The following is a 19,578-nucleotide window of genomic DNA, read 5'->3' as shown; positions in this document are numbered from 1 at the left end:
GGAAAAAAGTACAGTATGAAACATTCTGGCTACTTACAGCAAGTCCCTGGCCACCTCGATGAATAACCGCCTCCTCTCGGACTCTGACAGTAAGAACGATTTCCTGAAGCACTTGCAGTACACTGTTCCTGAAGTCTTGCACTGAACTTAGTCAATAACACACAGAAGTCCGTCCTCTTCACAGTGTGCACTTTTGTCTAAATAATGCTCCATTGTAACTTAGTGTTGCACTTTAACTTTTCCCATCTTTTTTTTAATTTCCCAAAGCCAAAACACACAAGTCTATTTATGTTACATTTTTTTTCTAGTCTTTTCTCTCACAATTTTCAATCCTTAACACAACACACTGTTTTTTCACTGCACAACACTCAAAATTCCCGTGTGGTCTAGTGGAGAAGTTCTTGCTGTTTATTCACTGTCAGAGTCCGAGAGTATCACTGGCAGGCGACCTAGGGGTGCATCGCTGGGTCGTGGTGATGGCATACCCACTGCAGAGGACTCTGAAGACAGCCGCAAACTCACGTCGAGCGGTGACTCCACCGTGGCTGATGTGCTGGGCTGTGGCTCGGAGCATGAGGGCCTGTCTTGGGGAGGCAACGGAGTGGAGCCAGGGCTTGGCACAGCGTGGGTCACGGGCCTGAAAAAACTGTCAATGGTTGATTGACGCAATGACCGACAATTCTGACGATTGATGATGCGCTGCCTGAAAGCACGCACTTCCTCCAATAGTCCCAAGGGCCCCATCTCTTTGTCGCAGTCCGGGTGTTCCAGGTAGTCTAGGATGAACTCTAGATGTTCCTGGAGTGCGCTCAGCATGGGGATGGCTGAAGTAGTGTTCTGCTGAGAGGAGTCCGCATCATCATCGCCTTCAGCGTTGGAATCTTCAAGTTCGGTACTGACACCTGCAACCGAAGACGTGATCTCGATATCAGACAACGTCTGATACCCAGGATCGCCCTCGTCATCATCCAACCACTCACGAACATCGTCCACATCTACATCGTCGCCATGCGTACGTAGCCGTGCATGGAAGTCATCCACGTTCCCAAGAAAATTGTACTCCACATCCGTTCCGAGAAGCAGACTAGACCAACCATTTTCAAGAGTTTTCACAGGGACTTCCTTCCATGCACTAGCCCAGTTGTACAGCACAGACTTGATGTTGTAGCGGCGAAGGTTTTCCAAAGTCTACTTGCCTCGTGTGTCCCGTCCCTCCCTGCGCTCGTCCTCGTCCTCGAGAACAACCATCACCCCGTCCAGGAACTTCCGACGGTATAGGCGCTTTCTTGCCACGATCACTCCTTGGTCCATTGGTTGGATGAGAGCAGTCGTATTTGGTGTCTGAAACATGCACCTAATACGGCCATTTTCAGCAACCAAGTCCTTGTCGCACAGGTGGGCAGGTGCATTGTCGAGTAGAAGGAGAGCCTTTACCTGGTCGCACGGGATTCCCAGTGTCTTCGTCTGGTAATGGATGACCTCCTTGACGAAGTGACGGTGAAACCAGTCTTTGAAGATCACAGCTGTGAACCATGCCTTCAAAGAATGGTACCAGACGACAGGAAGGACATCCATCACCCTACGAAGGCACAAAGGCTGCTTTGCGCGGCCAACAACAACGGGCTTAAGCCGGTGCATGCCATTAGCACTGGCACAACACAAAGCAGATATCCGTTTCTTGGAAAGTTTGCGGCCAGGTACACGCTTCTCCGTCTCCTCCGCTAGAGTGTTCATTGGCAGCGAGCGATAGAATAGACCAGTTTCTTCAGCGTTTTAGACTTGACCGAGAGTTAGGCCCTCCCTGTCGATCAAGCCCTTCACCTTGTGCCGAAACTCGTCAACTCCATCCTCGTTAGCATCCAATGCTTCGCCATGTGCTTTACGGTTGGTAAGGCCATGTCGCAACTTGAACGCGAAGAGCCAACCCTCGGATGCCTTGAAGTCTAGGGCGTCGTGAAGCCTGGCGAACTTCTCAGCAGCAGCCTTCAGCTCTGTTCCACGTACCATCACACCAGCAGCATGTTGTTGTCGATACCAAATCAACGTGGATCGGTCGAATTCTGCAAATTTGGGGGTAAACATAACCTTCCTTTCCACATTTCGGTTGCTTCTCGACAAGAAGTCAGCCGTGTACTGCATGAGTTTGTCTTGGGACCTCTTGATATCGAACAAAGTAGACCGGGCCAGGTTGAACTCGCGAAGAATGCGGGAAGAAGACCAACCTGCATCCACTTTCTCCATTATATCCCTCTTCTTCTCCAGAGTCAACACCACTCTCTTCCTTTTCTCAGGTGGCAGGGCCATCATCACACACACTAAGAGGAGGCCCGAGAGCAGCAGGTAGGGCACCATCACAAAAGCGATCACGTGGGCAGTCATTACGACGAGCATGCACTCGCGGTGAGAGACAGGTGGGAAGTGGGGAGGATGCAGCGGCGCTCTATCGGACGTCGGAGGAATGACGCGCCAAAACAATGCTCTCCTGCGGCGCACGCGATAAGTTCAAATTACGGACGGGAAAAAATCGTTTATTTTTTTTATTTTTTTGGGTTTTCGGACCATTTTGGGAATGTTGGATCCCAGGACGATTATGTCCGGGTTGTGGGGATGTTCAGTTATTGGGCGTCCGGATATTAGAGTGATTACTGTATATATATATATATATATATATATATATATATATATATATATAAATTGAATATTTATATATATATATAGAGAGAGAGAGATATTGTATATATAAATATATATATATATATATATATATCTATATCTATATATGTCTCTCTCTCTTTCTCTCTCTCTCTCTATATATATATATCTATATCTGTTTATATAATATCTCTCTCTCTCTCTCTCTCTATTGAATATATATATATATATATATATATATATATATATATATATATATACAGTATATTCAGATATACCTCAATATACGATAACCCTAGATGCGGTACCCTGACTTAATGATGGAGGTAGAAATACCACCATACCCCGCCTAATGATGGCCAAACCCCCATTTAACGATTGGTTTTTATTTTTTTTTACCGATTTTGATCATATTTTAGACTAAAATTGTGTGTTTAGGTTGATTTATAAACTGTTTTTAGACATGATTAATTTATTTTGGCCATAAGTGGGGTGAATGTTATCATTTTGGGGTACAGTTTACTAAGCTGGATTATTGCAGACATATATTTGGCGATTTTCAGATTTTCTTTGTTGGTTTAGGTGAGTTATTTACTGGTGTTAGGCTTAGGTTAGCTTCTTTTACAGCTGTTAGGCCATTTAGATTGGCTTCAAACCTGTTTTGGACAGATTTTGGGTGGGTTTAGGACTTGGTTTAGGGGGAAACCCAAGGCTCAAAAGCGCATCCCTATACTTTACGTGTTAAATCTACCCAGAGATATGATACCCCGCTTAACGATGGGTTTTTACTCAATCAGTTGCATCGTTAAACTGGGGTATACCTGTATATATATTTACAGGCAAACCCAGATTTACGATATGTCTAGTTGCAATACTCCAGAATATTGATGGGGATAGAAATACTGTACCACCCTACCCTGCCTGTCATAGGCCTAGTTCCAGTATTGCGATGGGTTTTGATTTTTTTTTTTTTAACCTATTTTGATGATAGTTTAGACTTAATTTTTGTGTTTAGGTTGATTTATAAACTGTTTTTAGACTTAGATTGATATCTACCGTATCATGGAATACATAATATTTTTAAATAGATATTAATAATTATGAAAGCCTTAAAGAGCAAATACTTAATCTGTCTATCTATCTCTCTATAGCCCGATGTCCTAATCCCGCAAAGGGTGGCCTCAGACAGAACGCCTCCAAGTCACTCTGTCACCCACCATTTGACTGCCCTTCCCCAAGCTCACTCCCACCTCCCTCATTTACCTCTCAACACCATCCCTCCACATCATCCTCAGTCTCCCCCTCCCTCTCCCTCCCTCCACTTCACCCCTCTTAGTCAGTCTTTCATTCTCCATTCTCTCCACATGTCCAAACCACCTCAGTGTATTTCTCCTAGTTTTCTCAATCACATTTACATCCAACTCACAACATTCTTTCACTTCTTCATTCATCAACCTGTCCCTCCATGTCACCACAAGTTCCTCTCAGGTAACTCATTTCCACTGTTGTCACTCTTGACTTGTTCCACTCTAGCAAGGTTCATGCCTCGCTTTCATATGTCAGGGTAGGGATCACAATACAATCATGCAGTGACATTGTAACTTCCATACTCACCTCCCTACTTCTTATCAGTGCTTTCAGTGAACCAACAACCTTCCTTCCCTGCTGTACCCTTTCAAGCACTTCATCCCCAAAACTTCCATCCTTACTCATCACACTACCTGTCCTTGAATACACTCTCATTCTCTGTATCCTCACCATCCAGCCTCACTGTGCATTCTGTGACTTCATTCCTCTCAAACACCATAACTTTACTCCTGTTTACATTAACTTTCAGATTCCTCTTCTTACACACTGTCCGAAATTCACCAAACTTTGCAGCTCCCATTCACCTTCACTCAACAATACTGTATCATCAGCAAACAGCAACACCTGAATCATCCACACCTCACCCTCATTCATTATAGCCACCCCCACATCCACTGCCCTGCCTTGCACCTCCTTTACAACCCTGTCCATGAATATATTAAACAGCCATGGAGACATCACACATCCCCATTTCAGCCCCACATTTAGATCAAAGAAGTCACTCAGCTCACCATCCACTCACACTTTAACCCTAGCTCCCTCGTACATACTCTTCACAGTGGTCAACAATTTCCCCTCCACTCCATATATTCTTAATACCTTCCACATACCTTGCCTATCTACTCTGTCATAAGCTTTCTCCACATCCATGGAGGCAGCATACACTTTCCTTCCCTTCTCTAGATACTTCTCCACTAAACAACTTAGAACAAATATCTGATCTACACACCCTTTTCCCTTCCTAAATCCCCCTTGTTCTTATCCAACTAGGTCCTTTGTTATATATGTAACCCTATCAATGAGTATTCTACCATATATTTTTCCAGTCACGCTAAGAAGGCAAATACCCCTATGGTTACCACATACTTCTCTCTCCCTTTTTCCTTGGTATAAAGGAACAATTATACCTGATTTCCAGTCCTCTGGAACCCTTCCCTCCTCCCAACCCAGTCTACACAACTTCCATATCCACTCCACAACAATTCTTCATGCATTGATGAAAACTATGACATCGAAAAATCGGTGTTTACATTTGGGCCGTTCAAGGGAAAACGCCCTGAAAATACAAAGGAATTACTAACTAAATGTAGGAAAATAAGAGAGAAGAAAATAATGGAGCTCAACAACCAGAACAGTAACTAAAATGGCAAAAAGATGGGCCGTTGAAAAGGCTATCCTGATTGCATCATTGATTGCATTCCCTGTCAAGAGAATTCCCTTTCAAAATATCAGTGATTCTCTGTCACAACAATTCACACCTTGGACGATTGTCCATCATTCATACATTATTATTATGTGTAATAGATGTTTGTCCCTGGACCATCCGATGATGGGATTGTATACAATGCTGCTGTTTCTTCTCTACCTAGTTTGAGTATGAGTCAGAGATCGCATTCTTCAGTGACCTTAACTGGGTGCAAATGATACAGGCACTGGTTTTTGGCTTAGGTTAGCTTCCTTTACAGCTGTTAGGCCATGTAGATTAGCTTTAAACTTGTTTTTGGGCTCATTTGGGTGGGTTTGGGTCTAGGTTGGGGGGGGAAACCCAAGGCTCAAAATTGCATCCCCATACTTTACATGCTAAGTCAGCCTTGATTTACGATACCGTTCCTAGCAATGGATTTTTACTTAACCAGTTGCACTGTTAAACCGAGGTTTGTCTGTATATGTATACGTATAGTAAAACATCACTACAGTGGTCTTCATTTGACCGGAATTCGCTTTTGTCGGAGTCGAGGAGACGACTGGACTACATTCCTACATTCTTATATGTCAGGGAAACTCCGGTAAAGCTAGAAGTGGTCCAGACTGCCTGACCTCAGTCTGGAGCGGCCAAATCGTCCGTGGTGTTTGTGTGTCGGTTGATGGTGGGCAGGCAGCGCCACTATTGTCCCCCCTCCCCTCTTGCTTCTTTAATCTGACCCACATCATTTCCTCGACAGTTGGTGATATACTGCTTGAGGATGACGAGTGAGAAGTGAGATATGCAGACAGAGTGAATATCTTTAGATTGAAAGATCGTAAATAATAAGATATATAAATCGTACAGTGCAATATTTAAAAAGTGTTTAAAATTAAATTGTAACAGCAAAGTATTTTCTAAATGCAAAAAAATTAAAGATGTGGTCTATATTAATATTCTAACTATCCATCTATGTACCAAGGCTGCTTCCCCCCCAAAAAAGGGGGGTAGCTGAGACAGAACAACACACAGTTTACTCATCCACACACACACATACATTACTCGTATCTTAGTCACAAGGAGAGAAGGGACAGATCCCCGCCACAGCACACCACATGAGATTCAACTGCACAGTGCAATCAGCGACATCCGCAGCAGGGCCCAGCAACAGAGCTGGTTAGCCCCTGCCACATCATAATGGACCCATCCCCTTAGCTGCACCTGGCATGATCAACTGATCAGACCAAGTGTGAGACAATATCCCCTCAGGGCCATGTCACCATTTCTTCATTCACAGTTTCTCTTCAGTCATCCCTGTCATGCGCAACCAGACATCCTTCTCGCATCTAACGCTCTCTTCACACTGTCCATCCATTTTATTTATCTTCCTCTCAGCTTTACACCTCTCACATCCGATCCAATTAACTTTTTCACCAGTCGCTCTTCAACTCTTTCACCTGTGTCTGTCAACTTATACCTTTCCTACTTGCTGGAAGTCTGCTCTCATTAAGCCAGTCCCAAAGAAGGATGACCATTCCCAACCCTCTAACTATTGCCCAATTGCCTTAACATCCAGTGTCTCAAAAAATTTTCAAGTCCATTCTTAACCTGCCCCATCCCGACCACTTTTTCACCACTGGTACCCCCCAATCCCGACCATTTTTGGACCCAAATTTTTTTTGCTAAAACTTTCGCTTTTGGTCAGAAACAATGGTCAGTCACGAAGAAATTGTTCCCCGGGGTCCATAATTGCCCTAAACAGGTATGCCTTGGTCACACCCGGCACCGTGTACTCTGTAGGTGGTCTGAGCCTCTAATGTTTTCTATGGTATTATAAGTCTGGGAAACCAATGAAAGTAAGTAGATATGTATTTATTACAAACATAAAAACATGTGATAAAAGAGTAAATTGGATTTTATACAAAAATAGAGCTGAAATAAGCATTGTACCATCGTGCGAAACGAGCAAAATCGGGCAGACTGTTCACGATGAATCGCGAACATTCCTGAATCATGATACATATCATTTTTTCTACTTACATAATACATCTACAATAACATTATACCATTTTACATTTTATTGAACTGTTTTTACGTATTCACAGGCCTTTCGATAACATTTAGCGTAATGTTAGCACTTATCTATGTAGTGAGTGAACTCGCTGTGACTGTTGTTTCAACTCGTATTGTGTTTTTTCTACTTACATAATACTTTCCTAATAACATTATACACTTTTCAACTTTAGATAACTGTTTTGAGATAGTTTCAGGCCGTACGTAAATATTTAGCGTAATAATAGCGCATAATAACACAGACGGTGAAGTCGCTATGACTACTGTTTCAACTTACAACCTATTTTTGTACTTATATAATAATTCTCCACTAACATTGCACATGTTTACACTTGATATAATTGATATCACATAATTTCAGACCTTACGATTCTACTGAGCGTCATATTATCGCGTACTTACACAGTGAGTGTTATCGCGATATCATTTGTTTCATCTTACACTAGTATTCAACTTATAAATTACCTTACTACTAACATTACAACCTTTTCCACTTTATATAATTCCTATCACATAGTTACTGACCAGAATGTTCTACTGAGCGTAATATTTTTGCAGATTTACACAGTGGGTGTACTCGTGACATCAATTATTACAACTTACACTATTTTTCAACTTATACGTTTTATTCATGCTAACATTACACCCGTTTCCACTTTATATTCTTGCTATCACATATTTACTGATCAGAGTGTTATACTGAGCGTCATATTTTCGCAGATTTACACAGTGGGTGTAGTTTTGATATCACTTCTTTCAACTTACACTATTTCTCAACTTATACATTACTTTCCTGAAAACATTACACCCATTTCAAGTTTATATAAGACTTAGCACCTACTGACTGGCCTTACCATTATAATGAGTGTCATATCGCCATCCCACACAGTTTCAGTAGTGTAGGAAGTTATGGTACTCTTTGAAACATGGCTGAAGGCACAACGCAACATTGCACTCGACACACTCGTACCTTGTGTCTTTTCTCTGAGTGGATGGTCTGACTGTCGAGTGCTTATATACATGGCAGCGGCGCTGGGGTTTACGATGGTTTGGGTCGGAAGGGATTGCGCTGGGATAGTGGCGTCCTGCAAGACGTAGGGGAGTCTGGGCAGCCATGGGGGTGCGGGTGCGGTGTGTGGGTCTGTCCTGGGCATGCTTGGCGATTATTTCACGTGCCAGCTCCCTCACAAACCCCTCAAAGGTCTCGGATACTCCGGTGGTCATGGCGTGCAGGTAGTGTGCGTTCAGGACCGTGATGTCGAGCAAGTGGAAAAAGAGTTTCTTGTACCACTTCATCGTTGTCCTGGCACAGTCAACACTTGAAATCGAGTCTGACTGATCCACTTGCCTCATGTTCAGATTATAGTCCAGTACAGACTCGGGTTTCCATACGTTGCGCCTCCTCTCGCTACGGTGATCCACGGAGTCTGTGCAGTGCATCAGGGGGCTGTGAACAGTTGATAGGAGGCAAACTTCTCTGTTGTGGTTCCACAGGGTGGCAAGGATGTTATTGGCCTGGAAGAAAACCACCTTGTTCTTGTCAAGTTTCCTCCTTATCTTGACCATATGGCGACGGTTTCTCTTGACTGTACCACAGGCTCCGGTGTCGTGTTGGTGGAGGAACCTAGCGAGAAGAGGGCTAGTGTGCCAGTTGTCCAGGTACAACACATGACCACGATGAAGGTACTCCTCTATCATTGTCTTCACCACGGCCCCAGAGAGTCCTATACTACGATCTTCTGTTATATCTGTCTGTGCGCCCGTGTACAAGACTATGTCTTGCACATAACCAGTCTTACAGTCACACATAACAAAGATCTTGAACCCGAAACGGTGTCTCTTGCTGGGTATGTACTGCCGAAAGGAAATATTGCCTCTCCACAACACAAGACTCTCGAAAGGAAATATTGCCTCTCCACAACACAAGACTCTCGTCTATGACGAGGTCTCTGTAAAGATAAAATGAGGAGCGGAACATTTCCTGTAAATGATCAAATACCAGCCTAATTCTCCTCATTTTATCTGTGTTATTTGCACTGGCTGGATCTTCTGCATCAAAAAAGTGGAGGCGGCCGAGAATATACTGAAATCTGTTACGACTCATCACCTTTCCAAAGAAAGGTGTGAGGATCATTGGGTCAGTTGTCCAGTAGGCAGGAATTTGTTTTTTCCTTACCACACCGATCAAGAGAACCAGGGCAAAAAATAAGAACATCTCTGAAATTGTAACGGGATAGTCATATTGTTAGGAATGCCTGCTCATGGTTCCCAAATGTTCACTTTCACGGCGCTGTGTTCGTGAAAATATATTGGTCTGTTCCACTATGCACCCCACAAACGCCTCCCCAAAGAACAAGTGGAAAAAATCCACCCTAGACGAACCCGCATGCACACCTTGAGCCGTGCAACCAGACCGCCACTCCTCAGTGAAAGGGTGAATGATGGGAGTAAAATTACTCCCATCTTCCCAGTTCCACGAGACACCACCGTCTCCAGCCACGTCCCCATCGTCCCCTTTGTCAGGGTTGGGAGGTGAGGGTGGTGGGGGAAGTTGGGGAGGTGGAGAGCGGCGCCTCTCATCACTCGCACTTCTCTTCCCTCTCCCTTTTCCTTTACCCTTTCCCTTCCCTTTCCTTCCTTTCCCCACATCCTGGGGCTGTGGGGAGGAAGTTTGGGAATATTGTGGGGCGAAAGACGTGCTGGGGAGTGGCTCCACCTCCTCTCCCCTAGGCCTACGTGCACCACGTGCTCGTGCTGCCTCCCTCACACCACTTTCCCTTTCACCCCGCACTCCCGCCACATCACTTTCCCTTTCACCCCGCGCTTCCGCCACACCACTTTCCCTTTCACCCAGCACTCCCACCACACCACTTTCCACTTCCCTAGACAGAAGACTTGCACCATACCTGATATGTCTTCTCGCCCCACCTTCTGATCCTCAGGGTGATATTTTTTCTTTACCCAACCACGAGGCGATATCACGTCCTAAGCCGCCATCATCCTCATCATCCTCATCCTCGTCCTCATCAGATTCGGGATGGAGAGATAGCCGTGCACGTGGTTGGGGAGCAGGCTGGCCTTCCCTTGCCTTACGGTATGTCACATACCGCTTTTTCCGGGGCGAAGGGACCTCTTCATCACTGCTTGTTATTTCTTCCTCTGGCTGGACGTAATCGCAATCCACCACATCATCGTCAAGTGGAGAATCACTATCTCCAGTGAAGGCTTCCAGGGCGGATGCAATTTCGTCGTCTGAGAGACCTTTCCGCGCCATGTCTGACCTGGGTCACTGCTAACAGGTGAGTGACCGAGACAAGGGCGAGCGCGGGTCACGCGGGGTCTGGGATGCTGCCTGCCTGGCGGCAGGTAGGGGAGGCTTGGGTACGTGGGCGAATCGAAAATCTCGCGCGAATTTTGAAAATTGTGGAAATTATGAACCTTGCAATTGCAGGACGTTGAAGTACGTCAGCGGGATTGACAGTGACAAAACGTGAGGATGTGGAAGTACGTCGACAGGACGCCGCGGGTTAATAGAAAAATTTTAAACATCTTTCCTGTCACAACCTTCTTTCTGATTGTCAGTACAGGTTCCATCACAGATGCTTCACTGGCGATCTTCTCACCTGCCTTTCATCCTCCTGGTCATCCTCCTTTCAGGACTTTGGCGAAAGCTTTGCCATTGCACTTGGCATCTCAAAGGCTTTCAGCCGAGTCTGGCATAAATCTTTAATTTCTAAACTGCCTTCTTATGGTTTCTGTCCTTCTATCTGTGTCTTCATTTGTAGCTTCCTTTCTGGTCATTCAGTAGCCGCTGTTGTAGACGGCCATCATTCTTCTCCTAGATCTATCCACAGTGATATTCCTCAGGGCTCTGTCCTATCACCAACTCTCCCCCTGCTATACATCAGTGACCTTCTAAACTGTACATCTAACCCTATCCACTCATATGCTGTTGACTCCACCCTTCACCTTTCCATTCGGTTCTCGCAATGTCCATCTCAGCAGTTACTTCAACAAACAAGGGATGAAGCTATGGCACACCTAATGTCTGACTTAGGTCATATCTCTGAGTTGGGTGAAAATAATCTTGTTGTTTTTACAGTAATGCATCAAAGACTCAATTCTTACACCTATCAACCTGACAAAATCCTCCACAGGAATACCCATTAATGTTTAATAATATCCAGCCTAATCCTGCATCATCCTTAAACATACCTGGGGTTTCACTCCCTCAGAACTTATCCTGGAGTGATCATATTACATCTTTAGTAAAATCTGCTTCCAAGAGATTAGGTGTGCTAAGCCAACGCCGTACCCTCTTTACCCCTGCACAGTTGTTGATTTTATACACGGGTTTTATTCGCCCGTGTACAGTAGAGTACAACTCTCGTGTGGGGAGGTTCCCCACATGGAGTCCTTCTCAGTAGGGTGGAGTCAAAGGCTTTTTGTCTCATTAACTCTCCTCCTCTAACTGGCTCCCTTAAACCTCTGTCTCTTCACAGCACTGTTGCATCTTCATCTCTTTTTTTTCTGTCGCTGCTTCAATGGTCACTGCTCCTCTGAACTGTGTGCTTGCATCCCTCCACCTCTATGTTACACACCCATCTAGCAACAAACTCTCATCCCTTTTCTGTCCAGCTCTCTAATGCAAGAGTTAACCGTTACTCCCAGTCCTTCATTTATGCAACAGGTCACCTCTGGAACTGTCTCCCTCTGTCTGTATTTCCTACTTCCTGTGATCTCCAGTCTTTCAAACACAGTGTATCCAGGCATCTCAGAATGAACTGATCTTGAATTTTGCTGTCATTTGTATTGTTTTTGTTTTTTTTCTTGGAATGAACTTTGTGTGTGTGTGTGTGTGTGTGTGTGTGTGTGTATGTGTGGGGAAGAAGGAACCAAAGGCAATGAGCTCACAAAACTGTTCCTTCCAAGAGAAAAACAAAATACAAGAGAGAGCCAAATTCAAGATCCATTCATTTCGAGATGCCTTGACACACTGCGTTTGAAAGACTGGAGATCATAGGAAGCAGGAAATACAGACAGAGGAAGACAGTTCCAGAGTTGACCTGTTGCATAAATGAAGGACTGGGAGTAACGGTTAACTCTTGCATTAGAGAGTTGGACAGAAAAGGGGTGAGAGTTTTGCTGCTAGACGGGTGCTATGCGCCCGTCGTAGAAGTGGAGGAATACATGCAGACAGCTCAGAGGAACAGTGACCATTGAAGAAGCGATAGAAAAGAGATAAAGATGCAACACTGCGGCGAAGAGACAGAGGTTGAAGGGAGTCAGTAAGAGGAGGAGAGTTAATGAGACGAATAGTCTTTGACTCCACCCCATTGAGAAGAGCTGTATGTGGGGAGCCTCCCCACACATGAGAGTTGTACTCCACACAGGGGAGGATAAAACCCCTGAATAGAGTCAACAATTGTGCAGGGGCAAAGAAGGAACAGAGTCGGCTTAGCACACCCAATAGCTTGGAAGCAGATTTTACAAGAGATGTAATATGGTCTTTCCAAGACAAGTCCCGAGCAAATGAAACCCCAAGCATGTTCAATGATGATGCAGGATTAAGTTGAGTATTATTAAACATGGTTTGCGGGCTCCTGGCCTTTTGTTCCTTCTTGCATTTAAAAAAAAAAAAAAAAAACATACTCTCCAATTGCCCAAACCATCTTTACACTCACTGTCCAACTCGTTCTGCTATCTCCTGTATAACTCCAGTTCTCTATTGCACTTCATCATTTCTCTCTCGATCCGTATGCTACATTCCACACATACTCCTCAGACACCTCATCTCCATTACATTCAAACTCTTCCTCTCTTCCACACTCATATTCCATTTTTCAGCCCTATATAATGCAGTCGGTACCACTACACCCTCACACAGCCTTGTCTTTACATCCATTCTAAGTGAACAACATCTACACACTTTTTTAATTCCTCCCAGCACCTTTCCTACTTCATTCGTTCGAAACTTCATATCTGTATCTATTCTTCCAGCCAGGGCAGCATGTGACCCTAAATACTTAAAGCACTCTACCTCTTCAAGCAACTCACCATTCAAAACATGTTAATGTTAATATAAATTCAAGACACCAAACATTAATCACATAATACACAGTGTGCAAGGTGCAAGCTACACCTCCAGTTCCTGTCCATAATTCAGCTACTGCCAGTGAAGACAATCAGGAGGATGATTCACTGTTCCTTGACGATGACCCTGAAGATAATGGGTAATGATTTTGAAGGATTTGTTCTGAAGGATCCTTCACCAGGTGCTGAATGATGATAAACACTCGGCAAGGTGAGGGAAGAGTTGGATGAGCCAAGTGAGCCGGAATGGTTACATAAGAAAATAATAATAATTTTTTTTTTACGTGTCCGACTCTGGGCAAAGGCTTCAGGGCCTATTTCTCGGGGACACTGACCTATCCCAAGGCCCAGTAGTCCTCCTACACCTCCACATGTCACCACTTCGGCACTAACACCCACCATCCATATTGAATACATGCCAGGGCTGTCTTGTGCAGAACTGGTGTATTGGTATTAGCAGGGGTATTTTTACGACATGTCGCCGGGTCATCTGGTAGATCAGGAAAGTCTGCTTTTAAGAAATTCAAGTCCTTAAACTGTTCCCTGCCCCAGCTGGGATTCGATCCTGGATCCATTAAGACTACAGGCCGCCTCTCTACCGATTCAGGCCCCCCCCCCCCATTGTGTCCAAGCCATGCTTAAATTTTACTATGTTATGCAGTAAATCATTTATGGTGGCATTTGAGAAGAGTTAAGAGGAAAATGGAATATTGCCATGAGTTAGAAGGACTGGTGGGGTGAAGCAGGTTGGTGGCCATGTTGTTTTCATGTATGAAAATATCTTTTGTGTGTGTTACATACTGTATGTCCTTTATCTTGTTTAAACCATGCTAAAATTATACATGTTGTGCAGCAGACTGCGTATAGTACAGTATTATATTTTAGAATAACTTGGACTAAAAGATAAATAAGAGTGGATACTGCTGCTAGTCAGAAGGAACATGGCTATTTACATTCAAACAAATATCTTGAGTTCGGCGATAATCAAGTTCGGCATGGTATTGCCAGAATAAAGCAGACGCTAAACTCGGGTACCCACCATATGTTTGTTATACCATTTGATTATTGTAGTTAATGTATAGTATAGGACAGTACTGCAATGGTTGTGAAAACAATTGGTGATGCCGTGGTGAAAAACTGTTGGTGCATCCGGACTAATGTCTAATATATTGGAAAAAGTCAGGGTTGGCAGAGGGAAGTTCAGATGTCTCTTGTATTAGAGTTTCTCTTTTTTTTTGGAATGGCTTGGACCCCAATTAGTCTGTTGTAGCGAGGTTTTACTGTACAGTATATACACAGCCATGTGCCACTTAGTGTCCATGATACGTTCCGAAAAATAGAGTGTCAAGTGATATGGATGTTAAGCAACCACTGTAATTTACCTGTATGCACTGTATAATGCATATACAGTAGTACTGTATACGGTTGGGCGGCTGGCTGGTCTCTCTGGCCGTGCGCTGGTAAAAGAGACTGACTCACCAGCTGAGCTAAACTGTCTGTCCGGTTCCCTGGCGAATGGTCAAATTCACTCGGCCCTCCTTGCGAGGCTAACGCTGGTAAAAGAACCTAACCCACCAGCTAAGCAAACATGGCTGTCTGCCTCCCTGCCGAATGGTCAAGGTTTCTTGGCTGCCTCTTGAGGATTACACCTGAACAAAAATGGCCTCTATATACAAGTATGTGGTATATACACAACTGTACTGTATACAGTATTACCTTTAAAGTACAGTACAGTATAAGAAGCCCAAGTTAAAACAGTGTACAATGTAATGTTACGTAAACCTGATGCAAGAGCTCTCGAAAGCGGCAATAAACTTGTGATTAGAGGCGGCTGCCTCGGTGTTACCAACTCCTCCACACTGTTAAGCCCAATGCCTGTAGTGAAATTACCTTGCATCACCCTATATTTCTCTGTGGCTTAGGGAAAAATTTCAAATTATTCTTTTATAGACTAATTTTACTTGAAGAATAATAGGCTTTCCCTAGCATTCTGCATGACTTATGGCTATTCTGATGCAAAACAATCAACTTTCCTTTGTAAACAGTTATCAGAATCCTGGTGGTACTGCAGTTAGAAATCATCAGCAACGCACGTACCTTGTGAGCAAAAGATCAGGCACCCAGAGATGACATGAGTGTTTTTTTTTTTTTTTTTTTTTTTTTTTCAGGAGCACTGACTTGCCAGCTACTTAGTGTTGTCCACCCTACACTTTGAAAGGCATAATATGAGGTAGGGTTTATTAATACCATCAGATTACATTAAACTTCCCTTTTTTTGCTTCATGATGACAAATAAATCATACACAGCAGACTTCAGATTGAACAGCCAGGAAGAAATAAAGTGTGTGAGACCACACACACACATCAAAACATTATGAAAGGTTTTACCATTTCTATTCTGTTGGCATTTTTTGCTTATGATAATTCACAATTACCCTAAAATCTGAGCTAAGTTAGTAAAATTACCCTACTGCCTTAAGAGTTTGAAAAATAGGCTTAATTGCTCTATGTGTAATATTTTATTTTAAAACAAAATGCTCATAAAGAACATGTTAATCATGTTGTCGGAGGTTGTAATTTGCACATCAGAATGCTGTACTTTGAGACAGCTGCTGAACAGACATTGCCTCTTAAACACTGATCCCAGGTATGGTCTTGTCTCATGTCTATCTATCTATTTATCTATAGCCCGACGCCCTAATCCCGCAGAGGGTGGCTGCAGACAAAACGCCTCCAAGTCGCTCTGTCACCCACCATTTGACTGCCTTCCCCCCAACTCACTCCCCCCTCCCTCATATACCTCTCAACTCCATCCCTCCACCTCATCCTCGGTCTACCCCTCCCTCTCCCTCCCTCCACCTCACCTACATACACCCTCTTAGTCAGTCGTTCATTCTCCATTCTCTCCACATGTCCAAACCACCTCAGTGTATTTCTCCTAATCTTCTCAACCACATCCACCCCACAACGTTCCTTCACTTTTTCATTTGTCATCCTGTTCCTCCATGTCACTCAACATGCTCCTCTCAAGTAACTTATTTCCACTGCTCTCACTCTTGACTTGTTCCCCTCTTGCAAGGTCCACGCCTCGCTTCCATACGTCAGGGTAGGGATCACAATACTATCATGCAGTGACTTCTTAACTTCCATACTCACCTCCCTATTTCTCATCACTGCTTTCGGTGAACCAAAACCCTTCCTTCCCTTCTGTACCCTTTCATGCACTTCATCCCCCAATGTTCCATCCTTACTCATCACACTACCCAAGTACTTGAATACACTCATATTCTCCATATCCTCACCATCCAACCTCACTGTACATTCTGTGCCTTGATTCTTCTCAAACACCATAACTTTACCTTTGTTTACATTAACTTTCAGCTTCCTCCTGCTACACACTGTCCCAAATTCATTCACCAAACCTTGCAACTCCCATTCATCTTCACTCAACAATACTGTATCATCAGCAAACAGCAACACCAGAATCTTCCAAATCTCACCCTCATTCATTAGAGCCACCCCCACATCCACTGCCCTACCTTGCACCTCCTTTACAACTCCATCCATGTATATATTAAACAGCCATGGAGACATCACACAACCCTGTTTCAGTTCTGCGTTGAGATCAAAGAACTCACTCAGCTCACCATCCACTCGCACCATAGCCCTAGCTCCTTTGTATATACTCTTCACAGCACTCAACAATTTTCCTTCCACTCCATATGTTCTTAATACCTTCCACATACCTTGCCTATCTGTTCTGTCATAAGCTTTCTTCAAGTCCATGAAGGCAGCATACACTTTCTTTCCCTTCTCTAGATTCTTCTCCACTAAACATCTTAGAACAAATATCTGATCTACACACCCTTTTCCCTTCCTAAATCCCCCTTGTTCTTCTCCAACTAGCTCCTCTGTCATATGCCTAACCTTATCAATGAGTATTCTACCATATATTTTACCAGTCACACTAAGAAGGCAAATACCCCTATGGTTACCACATACTTCTCTCTCCCCTTTTCCATTGTATAAAGGAACAATTATACCTGATTTCCAGTCCTCTGGAACCCTTTCCTCTCATGTCGATTATTGTAATTTGTTATGGACTGGCCTCCCAAATAATCTCCTTTAGAAGGTTCAGTGTTGAATAGAGCAGCAGTGCCTGTTTTTAGCCTCTCCCCGAGAACCCCATCCACCTTATTTCTAACTGAATTGCAGTGGTTTCCAGTAATGGCAAGAATTAAATTTAAACTGTCATATTACCTGCAAGGTTTTAAAATTTGTCATACCAAAGAATCTTGTTAAATCATTAAAACCTCAGTTAGGATATCCAGGTGTGATGTTAAGAAGACTATTCTTTGTGTCTTGATGAGCTGCTCATTGGTTCTTTCTTTGATTGGTCTTTCTCCTATGCAGCCCCTAGGTTATATAAAATATTGCCATTATTCATGAGTCAGTTGACTTTTGTTGAATCTGTTAAAGGACAGTTCAAAGCCTGCTTTTGAGGGAACTAGGATTTGGGGAGTGATGTTATGATGGACAATTTTTAGGGTTTAATTGCTGACCCTTTTTTTTGCAGACGAAATCTCTATTGTATATGAGTGATGTCACAGTTCTTTTAATTGTAAAAGTGTAAATGAGTGTCAAATACTAGTGAATTCCTTTGGATGAATTGTGGTTTTGAAAAACAAATGACCAGATTATTATTATTATCCACTCATCTGATGTAGTGTTGCTCTTTGGTGCCTGCCCTTTCCTGTCTTCCTTCCTTCTTTCCATCCATCCTCTTCTGTCTTTATTTCCTTCATTTTTTCCTCTTCCTTCAGTCTACAGGTGACTTTATACTGAATGACAAGCCAAATGGTTTCCGGTACACCAGGAAACCACGTACTTTGCTGGGTGGTAACTATTATAACCAAATTATGGCGCCTGGTGGTTTAGTGGGCAATTAAAGCGCTCCAGTCAGATTGAGCTGGTGCAGGTTGATATCCAAGGGGTGGTTGGGGGTTTATTGCTCATGTAATGTCACTCAGGGTTGAGTGAGGCTGGTCACTGTAATCTTGATTGTCAGGAACAACCTGCCTAGCCCCTGGCTGCTACACTTCTCATGGAACAACACAAGACTAGATGATGAATGAAATGAATTGGTAGTAGTTAGCAGAGAGTTAGGCAGGGTGTCAAAAAAGTTAGCTGGGGAGTGAAAGATAACAATGGTAAATTACTAGTGGACAAGAGAGAAAATAAGTAGATGGAGAGAACACATTTAAGGAATTGTTGAGCATAGAGAATGAAAGAAATGCAAGTAAAAGTAGTTGGGGAATGGCTAGGAGAAGTAGGGATGTGAGAAGAGAGGAAGAAATCAGTAGGATGGAAGTTGTGGAATCAAAGAAGAAAGTCAAAATAGGGAAAGCCCCAGAAATTGATGGAGTGTGTGGTGAAATGCTGAAGCATGGGGGAGAAATAGTAGTAGCGTGGATGTGGAGGATGTACAGATTGGCCTGGGAGGAAGGTAGAGTCCCGGAGGATTGGAAGGCAGGTATAATTATTCCCCTGTACAAAGAAAAAGGGGAAAAAGAAGTATGTGGTAATCACAGGGGCATTTGTCTTCTTAGTGTAATAAGAAAAGTATATGGTAGGATACTTATTGACAGAGTTAAGGAAATAACAGAGGAATTAGTCATATGCAGCCTTCATGGATTTGGAGAAAGCATAAGACAGGGTGAAAAGTATTAAGAATAAATGGAGAAGATGGGAAGCTGTTGATTGCCGCAAAGAGTATGTTTGAGGGGACTAATGCTGCAGTGCGTGTGGATAGTGAACTATGTGAATTTTTCTGTTTGAAAGTCGGATTGAAACAGGGATGTGTCATGTCTCCATGGTTGTTCAATCTGTATATGGATGGAGTTATAGAAGAGATACAAGGTAGGGCAGTGGATGTTGGAGTAGCCCTAATGAGAGAGGGCAATGTTTGGAAACTCCCTGTACTGTTGTTT

The 19,578-nt window shown here is 43.5% G+C and overlaps 1 protein-coding gene across 1 annotated transcript in view; it reads left to right on the top strand.

Moving 5' to 3' along the window:
* The window catches only part of LOC145415093 (G protein-coupled receptor kinase 2-like), an 831,927-nt gene that overhangs the window by 266,883 nt on the left and 545,466 nt on the right, over window positions 1-19,578 (top strand). The window lies entirely within an intron of this gene.

This window comes from Coenobita brevimanus, chromosome 101 (genome assembly GCF_032717465.1).
Source record: "Coenobita brevimanus isolate Jiangsu-jjx chromosome 101, ASM3271746v2, whole genome shotgun sequence".
Taxonomy (NCBI): Eukaryota; Metazoa; Arthropoda; class Malacostraca; order Decapoda; family Coenobitidae; genus Coenobita; species Coenobita brevimanus.
This window is presented reverse-complemented; position numbering and strand designations above follow the sequence as displayed.